Source organism: Castor canadensis, chromosome 1, assembly GCF_047511655.1.
Source record: "Castor canadensis chromosome 1, mCasCan1.hap1v2, whole genome shotgun sequence".
NCBI classification, from domain to species: domain Eukaryota; kingdom Metazoa; phylum Chordata; class Mammalia; order Rodentia; family Castoridae; genus Castor; species Castor canadensis.
In genome coordinates, this window is record NC_133386.1 from 25,195,217 (window position 1) to 25,213,302 (window position 18,086).

The window sequence follows — 18,086 nt, forward strand, 5'->3', positions numbered from 1 at the left end:
GGTAAGGGAGGGGGTGGGGGCAGGGGGGAGAAATGACCCAAGCATCGTATGCACATATGAATAATAAAACAATAAAAAAATGGCCAAATCCTCCAAAAAAAAAAATTAGTCAAAAAATGTTTTTCCTGCCAAAACTCTACATTACCTCTTTTCTATCTTCAAAACCTGAAACATGATAACAGAAACTTGTTTCTATACTAAATCTTACGGCAACCAGCCCCCACCATGATTCACGTTTGTTTATATGTCACATGTTGGTTCAGTTGACTTGTGGGGAGCCATGTTTTTTATTCTACTTAGGACAGTAAGCTGTGCAGTTAGGTGGGTATAACAGAACACCTGCATCAAGCCAACTGTAGCTGAAAGGAGTCCTAGGGAGCCTGAGAATACAATAGGTCCATGGGTTACCATAATTCTCAAAGCCTTCTGCTTGGTGCCACATCACTCATCCAAAATGTTCAGAAAAATCTTCAGTCTCTTGAGTTCTTATTTGAGATATTCTATAAGGGGCAGGTTCCAAGTTCAAGAACAGGGAGAAGGAAAAGCTATTTGAGTTATGGTGGGGTTATGCCCCCAATAAACCCATCAGAAGTAGATAATATTGTAATTGAACATGCATTAAATACCTAACCTACCAAGCATACTACTCAGTTACATAGGACACTGTATAGTATCGCTTGTTTCTCTTCATGATCCCATGGCTGACTGGGAATGCTGGCTCCTACCACTGTCCAACATCTTGTGACTGTATTCCCACACTTCACTAGCCTTGGAAAAGGCAGAAATTCAAAGGATGGATTCTACTGAATGGTTTCTACCATCATGAAGTAAAAAAAACCATAACTTAAACCATCATAAGTTGGTGACTTTGTGTACTTTCTACCATGGGCAGGGAAGTACAGATGCAAGTCAACTGAGAAATGAGTAGTGCCTGAGAAATGGCTTCCGAGATGAGAGATCCCGGGTCTGCCATTAGTCCTCTTACTAGCTGGGTGCCTCTCAGTTTTAGTTTCTTTGTCTCAAAGTAGTCTTTACCTAGGGTGACAAGAAGACTAATAAAAAGTTACACAGGTTTTAGCACAGCTCCTGGGACAGACTGTTCTCTCCCTGAGGCCAGGCCATGATGGAGCACATCACCAACCAGGTGGTTTGGATAAACCGAAACTGGGCTCCTGCCGGGGGGCTTCTCTTTCACTACTTTACTCAGTGCCTCTGACTCTGGCCTGGGTACAAGGAGCATTTCCCAGCTATTTACCACATAAACTAAAAAACAAGGCAATGTGTGAAGCAGGGACACAAGCAACATCCTGAAGACTCTAAGGTACTGCATAAAAGCAATTACAAACTAAAGTTCTGGAAACTTACCTTCATTCTCTTTGAGTACATTATCAGACATGGGTTTTTCTTCTCTGTCCTGCTCTTCTCATCCTTTGGCCAATGTTTATGAAGTTTAAAAACTTCAACCAGATGGAATTCATTACACAGATTGCCAAATTGTGTTGTATTCCTTTTTTGTTCAACATTTGTGAGCACATCAGAGTATGACATTCACATTGCTAGGTGCTTAGAGATTGTGAACAATTTCAGTCAAGTCTTCTCACTCATCCAACAGGAGTGTTCTCATAGGACAGGAGAAAACATCAGCCAGGAGGAAGCTATAGGGAAAAACCCATCAACTGCTCCCAACACCCTTCTCCCAGGACTGCTAGCACATCTGACCTGTTCTTATGCTTCTCTAGGCCAAGGGTTGTCATTTCCTGACCACAGTGAGACAAAAGGAGGAAATAATGTAGGTATCTTCCCAGAGAAAAAAGGCTATATGGATCTAATTCTCACTTAACTTCCATGAAGTTTAAAAAATTGAATATTTCAGGCCCTCTGTTGGGAAATGGGTCACTCCTCATTCTACCCCACTTTAAGCACTCTTGTTCAATGCTCAGGTATGATGAAGCCTGGCTGAAATTAAGCCAAGGAGATATTGAGGATAATCATGAGGTAAGGAGAAATTTCATTTTATTTTCTTACTGGGTAATGTAATCACAGAATTTTTCCCAAATTCCCAAACTACATCAATATATGGAATTGATACCTCTCAAAAACTTAATGCTGGACATTCCCTTGTAATTGTTTCAAAGCCAGAAATGATTATAGATCCCAGAACTATAAAAATGGTACAAAAGACCTAAACATGCAATTACATCTCAATTAAATAATAATTTGATATTTAGTATCAGAAGTAGTCATTTCAGTGAATAGTAACTTAACATGTATTAGTGTAAACACAATTCCAACTCCAGAATTATATGTTAAATGAACAGTAGTTTATAAAAAATTGAATGAATTTGCCACCTAAAAACCATGGCAACTTCAAAGTTATGCTTAATTCTCATGACATTTACTAAAGTAGCACAGGGTGATTGGAAATCAGAAATTAACAAGAGGCAGTCATTGCCTATTGAACCTCCAATCTTCCCCAGCTATTTAAGGTGGGGAAGTTAGTAAGTTGGTACAATACAGAGTAGTGCATTGCTTCATGTGAACAGACATTCCACCAGGAGCTCCTAATCAAACCTGGGGAGAAGAAAAGAAAGCTCCTCTAAAGATCTATGTATAAGAGAATCCTGAATAGTGAAGAGAAAATTTCCAGATGAATATCGGAGAGGGATGCCAGAGACCTCTTGGAATTTCAAGAAATTTGTTAAAACTATATGAAGCATCCATATCAAGTGGGTGCCAGGGAAAGAGGTTGGGTAAAGATAAAACTGGAAAGTGGGTGGAAGCAGGAACCTTGAAAGGCTTAGAGTGTCTTGAAGGGAAGTTTGAGCTGTATCCATGGTGATTAGTAGGATGACAGTACATCCTGTATTGACTAGAAAAATCCTAGTTTATAACTGTGACCCTAACATAATAATTCCTAGTGTCCTCTCGTATCCCAGATTGGTAAATTTTATGGTTTTCCTATTGATTGGAAGCCACTGGCCCTGGGAATACAAATATAAGTAAACCTTCTCTGTCCCAAAGAACTCATGGGAATGAAAGAAACAGGAGTAGAAAGAGCTAATTGTAACAGAAACCAAAACATTTGTTATGACATAAGAATGAACGAACATTCCCAGGACTATGGAGTATGAATGGGAACTGAAGATACAAAACCATTCTAGACATGAGCAATTATTCCCTATTGTAAAAAAACCAGCATCCAATGTAGTTGAAGCAAAGAGAATTTCTGTGGCTTTGGAGGTGGTTGAAAATGAAAAGTTGGCCTTGAAGACAAATTGTCAAGGGTATTGAATATTTCATCAAGGAATCTGGAGTTTATAATGTCAGCATGAGGCTCCTTCAAAGATTTCTCATCAGGGCACCTAAAGTATCCCATCTGGCTTTTGAACACCTCCAGCCTTTCTGGAGGATAAGCTAGCAGAAGTAGATAATGGCTGTACTTCAGATGGAATGGAACTCAGTACTATAGACACCAGAGCTGATTATTATCATCTATGAAGCTTAATGACTATGGCATTGTTGGGTCCAGTAATGAAAAAAAGTGTAGTCTCACTCATGAATGATGGTAAGCAAGAAAAGGAAGAATATTTACTATCCAAAGATGTGTCAACCAAACAGCACAAAGGACTAAGAAAGTATCACAAAAAGTTTGATAAGTTTACTCCCTAAAAGGTTATGGCAATGTTTATACATTATAAATGTTATAATAAATCATGAGGCCAAATGAACCCACGGAAAAGTTTGTGACAGAACCAGAACTGCTAATGAAGGACCTTTTGCCTTCCCTGACAGGGATGAAATCATTTATAATAATGGTGTATTCCACAGCAAGTCTGTGAGAAATCTGACAAATTGGGGATTCAGAACTTATTTCAATAAACTAGCCTGCTGGCAGTTTTCATAATCAAAATATCCTGGCCAGAAGCCATAGGAAGGAGAGGGGAAACTCATTTGCCTCCTTCGCTCTCTTATCTGTTATTTTTCTTTCTTTTTTGGAGGGGAGAAAGTAACAGTGAAAAGAACAAAATTCAATTCAATAAGCAACATTAACCTGATGATCAATGGATGGCAGATAAAGAAACTGATCATCCTTATATTCAACTGTTAATGGAGAGATTTAAAAAATATTCAACAGAAAAGTTATATTCGCTCAATAAGGTCATTTCTGGTTTTTGAAAAGGGGATTGTGAAATTAAGTTTAGGGCTAATAAAAGTGATCCTTCTTGGCACAAATGTGGGAAAATCCATTAATTAAGACAGAAATTTCCCCATAGTTTTGCTATGAATGGTCACTTTTATTATGAGTTTTTCCCCTATGATTCCAATCTTGGAGAAATTTCTTCCACCAAACAAGCAGTATTTAAGGAACCAAGAGTTTATTTCCTTATCATTTTCTGAATCACACATAGGTCTTCCTGCCATTCAGAATTTTGGATCGTTAGAAGAAATCTCTGTTACCATACCAAGTTGATATGATTTCAGCCAAAAGCAAAGAAACTTGACATTTTATTTAGCCCATAGGGACTTATTTCAGGAAAATGTACTGGTTTCTGTTAGCCTTTTTGAAATATTGAAAACAGCTCAAGGAGTCCATTATAATCTTCAAGGGCCCTGAGGGATGTAGAGACCTTATACAGAGAACTTTTGCACCAGAGAATAGACAAGAATCTATTAAGAAAAGCAAACCTTGTACACCTTATGTTCCTACAACTCCTATTCATTCATTCTTGCATTCAGTCCACTTGACAAGAATTGGTTGAGCACCAACTAGTTATGTAGTAGGCTCTGAAGTAGGTATCAGTGATATAAACATATATGACCTTGCCCAAAAAAGCCCACAACATAGTCAGGGAAGTAGAGATGCAAAGGAGGCCAGCAGAATCTAATAAGGACTTGATTTCACACACTAATTGGGCTATATGACTTCCTAACTCTGCTTTGGGGAGCCTGGGAAGGTATCCAGAGAAGTTAACAATTGAGTTGAGACAATGGGGCACAGAAAGTACAAGTGGGTTGAACAAATGGGGTGGGACTTTCCAGGAAATATATTTAAAGGTGTAAGTCAAGAAGAAAATAAATGGGAGGTCCAGAAACAAGGAGCATTTAGCAGAAGCAGTGTAGCACAGTTTATGGTCAAACACATAAACTGTGATAGCGACCACCTGGGAGGGACTCTAAGCTCCACCACTTGGAAACTAGTGACTTCCTTCAAGTTATCTAACCTCTCTAAGCCTCTAATTCCCTATCTGTAAAATGAGGATCACAACAGCATCCAGTTTTTGGAATTATCAAGAAGATCAAAGCACACACTAAAGCATTTAGCCTTTAGCTTAGTCCTTAATCACTGGTGCCTGTATGTGTTAGACTTCCACTAGTCTTGGAAAGCCTAGTCTTAGAAAGCTACAACCTTACAAAGGTTGAACGGCAGTAAAGCTGGATACAAGGGTAGGGGCCAGGGCGTGATGAATTTCTCTGCCATGCTAAAAAGTATTGGCTTTTGTGGATTTTTGAAGAATTTTAAGCTAGTGAATAGGGAATAACATGATAGGATTTCTACTTTAGAATGATCACTTTGGCTGTAGTGTGTGGGATGGATTGGAGAAGCCGGAAACTGGAGGCAGGAAGCTATCTAGGAGACGACTATCAAACAAACCCAGTTAGTGTCACTGGTGATAGTAATTGTTCCTATGATTGCCAAGATGAATCTGCTAAGGGAAGAAAAATCTTCATTTCAGCCACTCACACCAGGTCTACAATATTCTGTGAAAATTACTCTTTCTGAAATGTTTGTTTTTCTCCTTAGAGCAACAAAGCACCTTTTGAATTAGCATAGTAACTGATGTGGGAACTTCATCGTCAGCTCAACACTGGGGAATGTATAGAAAGTCCTTTCTAAAGAGTTCCACACCAGGAAAAAAAAAAAAAGCCTCTTTGCCTTAAATGTGATGACTTAACTAAAAGGGATAAATAAACCCCCTTTGAAATGCAAAATTGGCTTAGAGGAAACCTCCTGGAAGTCCTATTTGATATGCACATGCATCTTGAAAAATGTTTCCTTCTCCTAGTGCCCCCTTGGAGACTGGTAGAAGACAATTCTTCAAGCCAGGCAAGAACCACTACCAAGCTGCAGAGTCCTCACAGCTAGGTCTCCCACCTCCCAGCAGCTGGGCTTTTAGAAGACTCCCTATTGCAAACAGCCTTTTGCCAGAATTCTCTGAGCTTCAGGCTCACACAGGGCTGCCATGGGAGATGGGGAGATGGAGAGCTGTTGGCCAGAAAAAGGAGAATCCCAGAAGCTAGGGCATTTTAAGGGGGTGATACAAAAGGAATTCTGTTCTGCCAGGGAATCTACCTCTACCATGAGTCATCTCTTCCTCTAAAAGTGTGAGCTCTATTGAGTAGAAACCTAGAAAGAGAAAACAACAGCTTTAAAGAAAAGTAGTTAGCAAGAAGGTGGGGAAACGAAGAAGAATTTAGAGGGAAGACTCCCCTTAGAACCTTAAGCAAAGTGCCTATTTTAAGGTAATATGTTTTACCCAAACTGCTTCTTCACATCCTGCTAACAGCTGAATCTTTCTCACACTGAAGACCACCCAGATGTGGTAACTTGGTGTTGGGTTCATCTTCCTGGCATTTGTCAAGGCAGCTGCCTGCAGCCCAAGTAGTTAGAAGCAACCCACAGAGTAAATGCAGTCAAATGCAAGTTCAAGGTACATGGCCTTGTAAGCAATGCTGCTGGAGAGAGAGAGATATATCGCTCCCCAACATTCAACTCCCTCTGGAGTCCTTGAAAAGTCCTTCTGAAAAATTCACTGGAAAACAATTTAAGGGTCAAATTTAGGGAACCTGGGCATTTTTTGTCTCCCTTTTGAAATCTCTTTTTGTATTTTTCCGTATAAGTTTTTTTTTTTCTATAATGGAACAAAATTTCACTCCTCTATAACATGTCTGCATCAGTTGCTTTTTGTGTTCCTGGAAACTTTGTTAAAGTTTACTCTACATGCCAAGTTAAAAAAAAATGTCTATTAAATGCTAGATGTACAAAAAAAAAAATCTATGGGTGCGGACACTGTCCTCAAAGAAAGTATGTGTAGACACACAACTGAAGAGCTGTTTCTTGCAGGAAAAATTGAGCAGAAAAAAACTGCACATAGTCTTATGACTCTAACAAGGATGGGAAGAAAGAAAGAGATTATTCAAGTCCAAAACTAAGCCCTTTGTGGGAAGTTTTGATTTTGTACACTACAATAAGGATCAAAGCAGAGAGAAAGAAAACATTTGTGAATAGTTCTATCTGTAAATAAAAATAGGAGTTTTATCAAGGAGTGAAACAAGTACATGGGGTAGAGCAGACATAAGAGATATTACTGAATGGATAACACTTGATGACTTGCATGGTTGCAGTTTCCAAAATAGATATTGATAACAAAGTTTTTAAGACCAAAACATTATGAAAAGTTCATCCCTAAGGAGGAAAAACACCCATATGTGCTCTGTTGTATGTGTGTGTGTGTGTGTGTGTGTGTGTGTATTTTGTACAAGGCACAGGAGCTAGTATGGAACTTCTTCAAAAGAATTTTCCATCCAAAATATGGCATAATAGAACAGAAAAAGATTTATACTAACAATATTCATGGTAGTGATAGTTTGAGTGATATTATGGAAAGAAGAACTTTCTTTGAAAACATACCAAATATTATTGCAACAAACTGAACAAACAATGAAAATTTGCCCTCTGCCAAAGGTGGCTGTTAAAGGGACATTTGTAATGTACAGAAACATTATCTTAGCTTTTTTTTTTTGCATAAAATTGTTTTCTAGTATTCTTTCACTATGTCCCTAATGTCCCATTTAGAATAACTCACAAGATAAATTTCTCCCAGAGCTAAGAGTAACCAAAAAACCAGGTTTCTTTCCTAACAAACTACTAATCCTTTCCTAATTGGATAATGAAAGCTATGTAATGAGACATGTTTCTTACCTTGTCCTGGCTACCAGGAAGCACTGAGAAATTTTGCATTCCCAAGGATTTACTGAGGGCATTTTCCATTGTTCTTCCTCTTTTGTGGTTTATCTTTTGCTATTTCATTCTGTGTCAACGTTCTTCAGTCTTATCATACCTTTTGAAAAGTTTATTTTATTCCAAGTTGGAAGGTGGAGTAGAGTAGGAAGAAGGGTAAGAAGTATTTTCCTCCTTTCATCTAAAATAATGCCTCTTTCTTAAAATGGACAGAAGAGTAATGAAAGCCTTAAGAGAGGTTTTTCTGGATTTGGAAAAACAATAAAAAAATCCTTGTCTTGCCAAACTTAATTTTGATCTAGAGTCATGTTCCACCCTACTGTCTTTTAAAGGTAATAAACAATAATAGAAAACCTTTCAACTTTGAAGTCAGGCAGATTTTATCTAAAACCCCAACTCTGCCATTTGGTAGCTGAGTGACTTCATTCAAATCACCTAACCTCTCTGGGCCTCAGTAGAGTTTACCTTCTCAGTAGAGTTTATGCTGAGATTCAATAAGACAATGTATTTGAAAGTAAAGGGCCTACTAGATGACACCTAACAGATATTCAGCATGTGTAGTCAGTCTTTCTCCCTGTTTCTTTCTTTTACCTTCCCCCAAGGGCAAACTGGTTTTCTATATGTAAGTCATTAGATACTAAGTAGATCAATTAAGTGTGGTTGTTGATGACAGCCAAAAACCTCTTATCCCTCCCCACAATTCTGTTTTGAGGGGAAAAATATCCCTAGACAATTGAATTAGTAATTAAATTTCTTGCTCTTATTAAATAAAACAACATATAATTGTCAACTTGAATTCCTGATCAACCAGGGGTTCCCATTCTTTAAAAATCAGCTGAAATAATTTAATTCAAAAGCAAAAGTACTTAGCATTTTTTTTGGCAGTACTGGAATTTGAACTCAGGACCTTGGGCTTGCTAGGCAAGTGCATTACCACTTGAGTCATACTCCCAAGCCCACTGCTTAACATTTAAATAACCCTGAATAGCCTTGTGGCTTCCAAGTCCTGAAAGGCACTTGAAAACTTATCCTTCTACCCTGCGGCACTTATCTGAGATCTTTCAATGGCACAGTAGCTAATGTGACAGCTATTTCTGATGAAATTAGTTTACCTGGATTGAAGTGTACTGGTATCAGTGCATGGGAAGTATATAATTCATAAAGAATGAGCTATCTCACCCTGCCCTACAGAGAGACCCACTGGTCCTCTAGTGACAATATTTCAGTGGGGCCACCATGTTATAGAATATGATTCTTAGCTTTCAGGCACAACAACTCAATTTTTTAATGCATAGTAGATTTTTTATAGTCTCCCATGTCTTAGCCAAAATTAAAGCAAAATATATATTCATCCCTAGATATATTAATTTTTAATGAAGAAAGGACATGCTTTTTCAGTGTCTAAAATATTCATGATAACCAAGTAGAGTGTCCCCTTGTATTTGTCACCCTATCCTATTCCTACAAGTTGAATTATTTATCAGAAATTTCCTTGATTGACATGGACTCAGAGCAAAGACGTGAGTGACCATGGGAGACCTGGATAGAGACCATGGTGAACCCACTGGGCAATGATCCCACACAATGAGTATTCTCAGAAGATCCAAACTTTCCTCTTTTTTGACCATGGCACATAAACACCTTCAAATTCTTGCTGTTGGGATTCCACTTAATCCAGACTCTCTGTGAACCATCTGCCTTAGGTCAACACCTCTTTCTTCAGACAGCTCATTGGACTTCACCTTTCAAAGTTAAGATTCTAATCACTAGTTGTTGCTTTGTGACTTTTCAGAAAGTGGTTGCATTGCTCTATTGTCATGAAAGTCCCTCCCTGAGACTCTGAGTCTGGTCACCTTGATTAGATAGAGTGTTCCCTGTTCACTCAGCCCCCCTTGTCTAAACAATCTGAGTTCTTTCTCTAGATAGCTAATCTTGGTGTGGAGTCCTTCTCAGTTGCACTCACTTTCTTAGAGTGAATCCTGTGTCTATTGACACTTCAAAATTCCAGTGATTCCTTATTAATGACCTCACCTCTACATTCCAAAAATTAAAAAAATTTTGTAATAAATAGGGTAGTTTGGAAAGAAAGGTGGTCAAGTGGTCTCTCTGGCACTGATACAGGGACACAGTAAGGCTAAGGGGAAAGGCCTGGTTCATAATCTCTACCCAGTGCTTGTCTTTTTCAGATTATATTTGTCCACTGAGTAGTCTTCACCTAAATCTGATCTGTCATGGTGCCTCCAGAGGGTCCAGACCTCTAGCTATGGACCCTGGTTTCCTACCCTCTATGCCATCACTTTTGTCTCATCTAGCCACCCCCAGCCAGTATCATTCAAGCCAAGGCATCTGCCTATCATAAATGGTTTTCATGAAATAATCTGAAAGCAACACATCAATAACTTGGCCGTGAATAGGGTCTGTGCCTTTGACTGAGCAGGGGCCTTTGTACACTACCAGCCACCAGCTTGACCCACACATAAGGCCCAGGTCAAGTTCTGATAAAGAATTGAGTTTCTGAAGAATCCAGAAAGCTAAGAACAACACTGACCATTTTCCTAACCAGCCTCACAACACAGCAGTATTTGGTATGACTGTTAGTGAAGTTTTTGGCTCCATGTAGGTTTTTTCTGGTGGCAGCTGGTGCACAGTTGATCCCTTCAGGCTCATCAGCAGGACATAAACAGCAGAGCATGAACTCCACAGACAGATCATATACTCTTCTGCAACTCTCTCAGGCTTTGCTCTTGATCTCCTCCCTCTGTGACCAGGGGCAAGTCAGTTTGCCTTCCTTAGCCTGAATTTCTATAATCGCTAAATGAAGTGGGTTGGACTGGATGGTATTTATGGGCCCTCCCATCAGTAATTCATTGTGATTCCACAATTCTTGTGAATCTACTTCAAAATTTCATCATAAACTGGGTGTGGTGGCAACATGTCTGTAATCTTAGCACTAGGGAAACTAAGCAGGAAGATCATGAGTTCAATGCCAACCTGGGCTACACAGTGAGACCCCTGTCTCCAAAAACAAAAAGCAAAACAACAATAACAAAACTCCATCACCAGCATTCACAGTGCAGGTAGAATCAGAACCACACACATTTTTTGGCATGTGCTTGTGAAATCTTTTCCATTATGTTAAAGTCTCACTTTGTTTACCATCTGTGAAATAAACTCCTCAAAGAGTTTTGATGGTATTTGAAACTTGAAAGACAATGGAAAGCTTTCTAATGCTAGGTGCCTAGGCCCTTTCAGTTTTAAGAGCAGCCACCATATCAAAGAGATGGAACTGCGGCCATGATGAGTCAGTCGTACACTGTTGTTGGTAAAGAAGAAGTCCAGCAGAGAGCCACCAATGTTCATAATCAAACAGTAACAGATAGTAGCAGACTCCAACAAAAATAAGTAAGGCTTTTAAAGAGTTCTGTTAAGCCAATGAATCCTCTTTATTGCTAACCAAATGAATATATGCCATATTTTTTACCCTCTGCTTAAATTTAAGTCCATATTTAAAGATATAAATGATTTCTAATTTGTTATTGACCCTACATTTATTTCCTCAGAATCATTTATTTATCAAAATCTGGCTCTCCTGTATTAATTTACCGCTGTCAAGTTTGAAAGCCATACAGACCATGAGATGAATTCATATTGTGCTAGGCATTAGAGCTCTAAAATAAGTTATGTATTACTTATTGGCCTTTTGGCAAAGATCAAGTGAAAATAAGTTACAATCCCCAGCCTGGAGGAGATCGTGGTGGTAGCATTCTGTGGGGAGGGAAATTAACATGTAGGGAAAACATTCTCTTGTTAGAGCAAACGGAATGAGTTAGACTGTGTGGGTTCGGATCTTGCACCTTTTATCTAATCACCTAAGATCTCAGATAGCAGAGTTCACCCAGCCTCATGAAGTCTGGACCTTTTTCTTTATGTCTGCATTGCTTTACTGTCTTTTTAAGACAGTAAGCAAAAAAAAAAACCAGGCCAAAAGGCCAAAAAATAAAAACCTACTTATTGTTATTATGATGCCCTGAAGTTCATATAGAAACATCCTTATAATCCACTCTGATATCAGATAATCTGGGAACCCATGAATACACTGGGATTAGAGAGAACTATACATGGCTCCCTTCTGTGGGGTCTGCTATGTATCGTCTTAAATGTGCAAAGAATGGGTACGGCGCTTACCTCCAGGCCAAGAACTGGTCCTTCCTCAGACTTCTCTTCCTCCTGATGATGCCTTAGGAAGAAGTTGCAAAGTCACTAAAAAATACAGGAACAGTATCACAGAGAAAAACTTAAATAAATGAGCAGGACTTAGAACCTTGAGAAGATGGTGAAGGAAAGGAAATTGAAAAAAATATAAATGATGATCAGTAGTGTAATAATCTTCCTGAATTATTTAGCATGGATTGGCACTTATGAAGAAAATCTTGTAAATTCACAAAATGTCAAGCCAGAAGATTGAAAAATATTATTTTCTTAGAAAGGAGGTGTAAAAAATATATAAACAGCAAGGGTTAAAGAAACTGGAATTTGGGGTTTCAGAATCACCTATTCTGAGTCAAGTACTTTTTTTTTTTGCTTTTTTGATACAATGCTATGACATTCAGGATAAGATAAAAGTTGGTTCCTGACATCATGGGGGCAGTAATCGAGAGGTCACAATAAACATTAAACATACATGTGAGAAAGGCTATGAAGAAAAATCACAAGGTATTACAGTCACACGCCATAGAGTGATGTCTCAGTTAATAATGGAACACATACACAACAGTGGTCCCAAAAGATCATATGGCTTAGTGACATCTTAGCTGTCTTTGTTTATGTAAGTACAGTCTAGGATGTTTGCACAAGGGTGAAATTTCCTAAACAATGCATTTGTAGCAACACGTCCCCGTGGTTAAATGACCCATGACTGTATATATATCAGAGACAATAATGGAAATCTGAGCTGTCTAGAGTAAAATCACTATGAAGCTTCAAGCAAACACAAAGTATACAAGATGTCAGTAAGTACAGTCGTACCAATTCAGAATTTCAGATTCTTTCAACAGATCCATTGCAATTTTAATTCAGAAATAACAGGAAGGGAGGGAGGCAGAAGATCAGTTACTGTCCCTGTGCCTTTCCTCTGGTGATGCCACCACAAACCAAGGCCTGCTCCTTACCTCAGTTGGTCCATCCATCCAGAGCTGAACTGTCTGTCACATTCATCAGATTGACAAAAGACTGAGGAAGAGCACTATTCGCAGAAAATACAATTAATTTATAATCTGTAATAACAATACAAGTCATTCTTATCTATTACAGAGATCATATAAGAATTTCTGCAGAGATGGTATTTGAATGAACAGAAGATGAAATTAGTGAAGCAATAACTAAAATAAGATTAAATTCATATGTAACTTTGGGGCCATGTATTTATTTGAGATGGAAAAAACTTGTATTTTTATAAGGAAAATTTGGTTAATGTTAAACCTTCCAATTTAGTCTTTCTATTCCTTTCCTATCTTAGCCATTGATTCAAATTATATATTGTAATAATTATATGATCCAAAGTATTTATACTGGATATCACCAAAGCTAATGTTTATTTCCTTGGAGTTTATGGACACTTCACAGTCCTTAAAGTGTTCTTGGGAGTTCCCATTTTCTCTTCAATAATTCTTTAATTTTATGTTTTCATTTTGCTGATAATTTTAAATTATTAGAAGCATATGATGTATCACTCAAATGGTCAGTCATCTTTCAATAATTGGACTTATTATTATAATTGTGATGGTACCAAGTGCACTTTAAATATTGAACACTAGATGGGAAGAACAAAGGTAGCTCAAATATATATGTACTATGTATATGCCATGGGAAGACCAAATGAAGCCATGATCCACTGTATGCAAATTTAATAGATTAAATAAAGAATTTCACTGCAAAGCATACTATAGGATCAGCATGCAAAACTCAGTAGAGAAAATGTATGCATAGTTGTTTTGATTCATACAATAAAGGATGATTTATTTTCACAAGATCTGCAGGTCAATGTTAATTTCAAATTTTATTGGTCGGTTACTTAACATATAAATGTGTTCTAATATCATAGTTGCATTAGAGATATAAATATAAGAATGTCATGTTTTCTCTTTTTATATACATAAGAAATATGATAAAATAACTTAGGTAAACATTTGAGAATTTTTTCTTTTGAAAAGGAGATATATAACATATCTTTAATACATATATGTGTATATATGCATTATATATAGTGTATGTATTATATATATGATATATACATATGTGTATATATATATTATATATAATGTATATATGGAGAGGGAGAGAGAAAACCCTGGCTTAAACCAGCATTTTGGTCTTGGGAGTCTTCATCATTCTCTCATGAACCACTTAGGCATTTTGAGGCTATTTAAAAATTTTTTGTATGGCATATACAAAGAGAAGAGCTCACGCAATATATTATCGTTTACACTGAGTGCACATGACTCATGCCTGTAATCCTAGCTACTGGGAGACTGAGATCGGGAGGATCAAGGCTTGAGGCCAGCCTGGGGAAATAGTTTGTGAGACTGCATCTCCAAAATAACCAGAGAAAAATGGACTGGAGCTGTGGCTCAAGCAGTAGAGCACCTGTTTTGCAAACATGAAGCTTGAGTCCAAAACCTGGTCCCACCAAAAAAATTATATTTTAGATACATGTGCTATTGAAATTTGTTTTGTAAAGATTATTTTAACCTAATTTTAATAGTATTTCAAAAATATATAAACAGATTTTTTTTATGTAGTGGACAGATACTGTATAATTTCTTTTCAATTAAGTGTATCAGGAAAAACATAACTTGCTGACAAATTCAAAAATGCAATATATTCTCATTAGATCTTCAACTAAATATATATTTAACTATATATTGAGATATAACTACATATTATAATATCAGAAACTGACAAAATATCTTCATTTACTGAAGAATTTAGTTCTTCAGTTTTGTACTTAAAAGTCAAATATGAAATAAAATACTCTTTAAAAACTGGTGTATTTGTTTTATTTGTAAATAACGAGACCACAGGAATAGTTTCAGGCTGTAATTCTGGAAACGTACCCCCACAAGTACTGTATATGACAGTTTAATCATTATTTCTAATAAAGTAAAGACCATATTAAGTATAGTCATCACCGTTTTCAGACTGAATTTGAGCCCTAGAATTATGTATTTATGCAACATAAGAATTTTCATTATGTGAACGAGCTTCTGAATGAGGTGAACATTGTCATAAGTCATTTGCAAAATAATTACCATGGTCTTATTACTCACTGATTTATTTTATTCAGGACCATTAGTCTTCTATCTTTAAAAAAATCCATACGTAACAACAAATTAAAAGCGACTCAAAGCTGTAAAACCACCCCTCCAACAGGGTTATTTAGCTGAAAATAACTAGGTTAAATGCCCGTTCATCAGGTGCCTACAGCCTCCTCTCTGGGCTTGCTCAGCACACTCTCAGAGACTTTCCAACTTCCATTTGAGCTGGAAAAATGATTTTAAGTGATTATCTTTCTCACTTTTTTAAAAGTAGAAATTGCTATAGATTCTTCTGCTATCTATAATGCCCTCACCTCTAAAACAGTACTCCAGCTGGCAAATGCCAATGCTAACCATTCAAGACATCTCTATCCTACTTCACTGAAGTCTTCATAAAGACAGTCTCCTCTAATAATCTGCACTGGCATTTTTGAATCCTAATGTTTAGGAAGTCCTTTATGAGCAAGTCACTTAACCTCTCAGGACCTCAGATTTCTCATCTAGAGAATTTGAGTTTGGATAAATGATTATTTTTCAAGTCCTACCCAGAAGTAGAATTCTATGATTTTTATGCATTATCCAAAGCATTTGTTTTCATAACTGTTTAACATCAGAACAATGTTTTGAAGCAAAATAAGACAGAAACCCTTAATACAGAAAGCACATAAAAGTGAAGCTGAGAATACTCCAGACATGCAGAACACAATTTGGAGGCCACTGATCGAAAACTCTGTTGAAAAATGCTTTCCTTTTCTTCTTTGTCTCAGTGGAAAAAAGAAAACATCTGGAAGGGATCCACCATATTCGTTTCTCTGTGTGCACAGCAGAACACATGTATTAAGTCACCTGACAGACTTTTCTCCTCCAGATTAAACAGCTATTACAAGTCCCACTTCCCATCCCTTTAAAATATATTTCCTTTTTAAAAAATAAACCCTTGGTTTCTGTAATTCTTTATTAAAATGTAACATTACAAACTAACCATGATCTCAAAGAAGAGCCAAGTATAGCAAAAGGATTCCTTCCCATTCTATCATGTGATATTCTTATTCTTAATACACTTTCTAATTTTTTTTTTCTTTTTAATAACAGCATTCCAGTGCTGTCTTGGATTCAACCAACCAATAGCTCAGGATGATCCACAATTTTTTTTTTGGCTGAATTTGATACATCTACTCAATAATTTCCCATCCAGTACCATGTGATTTGTTATTGTTCTTGTGAAGACTCTGCAGATTTTATTATTGAATATAAACTTGTTTTTCTCTAATTATTTAAAGTCACTGGATTTTTCTTCATCCAACTTCAAAACCAATGTGAATGCTCCCTAGTTTACTTTTAAAGATGTAAATTAATAAAATGTCAATTCGCTAAAAAGAATTTCCACATGAAGTGTGACATAGGCTGAATTGTGTCGTTCCCCACCCCCTTCAAATTCCTATGCTGAAGTGCTAAGCCCCAGTACCACAGATTGCAACTGTATTTGGAGATAAGGTCTTTAAAGAGGTGATTGCATTAAAAGGAGGCCACAGAGTGTGCCCTAATCTAATCTGACCGGTGTCTTTATAAAAAAAAAAAAGGAGACATGCACACATAGGAAGAACGCCAGGCATTTCGGACACAGAGGAAAGACCATGTGAAGACACGGAAGGACGTGAACAACTGCAAACCAAGGAGAGAGACCTCAGAACAAACACCTGCTGACAGATTGATCTTGGACTTGCAGCCTCCTAAACTGTGAGGAAATAAATTCCTTTGTTGAAGTCACCCAGTCTGATTTCATTATGACAGTGCTAGCAGATTAATACAAAGTTGACCTTATTCTGTACAAGACATTGTGCACCCTGCTGGGACTCACCAAGGAACCACCACCATTACAGAAAAGGCTACAGGAAAGCACAAATACCCATAACCTAAGCCAGAATAGGTCATAGAGGAAGAGCTGAACAAAATGCTCTGGAAGCACAAGGAAGCCCGTATCTCTTCCATCTGGGAGATCAGGGAAGGCTTCAAAGAAGAGAAGGCATCTGAGTTGGGCCTTCGGGATGGGCAAAGTTACAGTTACTGGCGGGAAGGGGTGGGACCAGGTATCAATCCAGGTAAACAGGACATTACAAGCATGAACAAGGTTCATGCTACACCCACAGCCCCTGCAACAATGACCCTGGCTGCCATCCACCTGTGGACAAGGTTGGTGGCTTTCCAGCCGAAGTAATCATCATGACCAACTGAGAAGCCCTTTAAAAATACCCAAGTTCTGGGGATGTAGTGCAGCACGGCATAACCCGAGGTTTGATCGCCAGCACCGCAAAAACAAATAAACAAAAGTTTAAAAAAAGACTGTATTTTTTATAAAATAGATTTCTTATAAAAATATACCTTAGGCCCCACTCCCAACCCGCTGAATCAGGAGCTGCAGGAGTGATGTCCCAGAATTTTTATTTTGACCAACTTTTCACCTGAAATTATATTGACTTCATCAGTTTAAAGACTCCATTTTAATATAGATCTTGCACAGGCCCCCACAGGATCATGGCTTAATCCTACTGAATGAGAAAATGTATAAGTCTCTTATGAGTTTAGTAATGATTTCATTTGTTTTATATTTTATTTATTAGAACCAAATCCACACGTTTAAAAGGGCCATGCATGTATGTCCTACGCGTACGTGTAAGACACTGTTTATTCAACCTGCAGGCAGTGCCAGGTTGCTCACCGGGATCCGGCCTGTTAACTGTGCATTCAGCATCTAC

At 37.6% G+C, this 18,086-nt stretch overlaps 1 long non-coding RNA gene across 1 annotated transcript in view; it reads right to left on the reverse strand.

Moving 5' to 3' along the window:
- Positions 1-12,180: 12,180 nt before the first annotated feature.
- The window catches only part of LOC141420679 (uncharacterized), a 74,434-nt gene continuing 68,528 nt past the window's right edge, over positions 12,181-18,086 (reverse strand). Inside the window, exons 2-3 of the long non-coding RNA XR_012445205.1 lie at positions 13,189-13,262; positions 12,181-12,257 (exon numbers count right to left, since the gene is read on the reverse strand). This is a non-coding gene — a long non-coding RNA (uncharacterized lncRNA). The remainder of the gene's footprint in view (positions 12,258-13,188; positions 13,263-18,086) is intronic.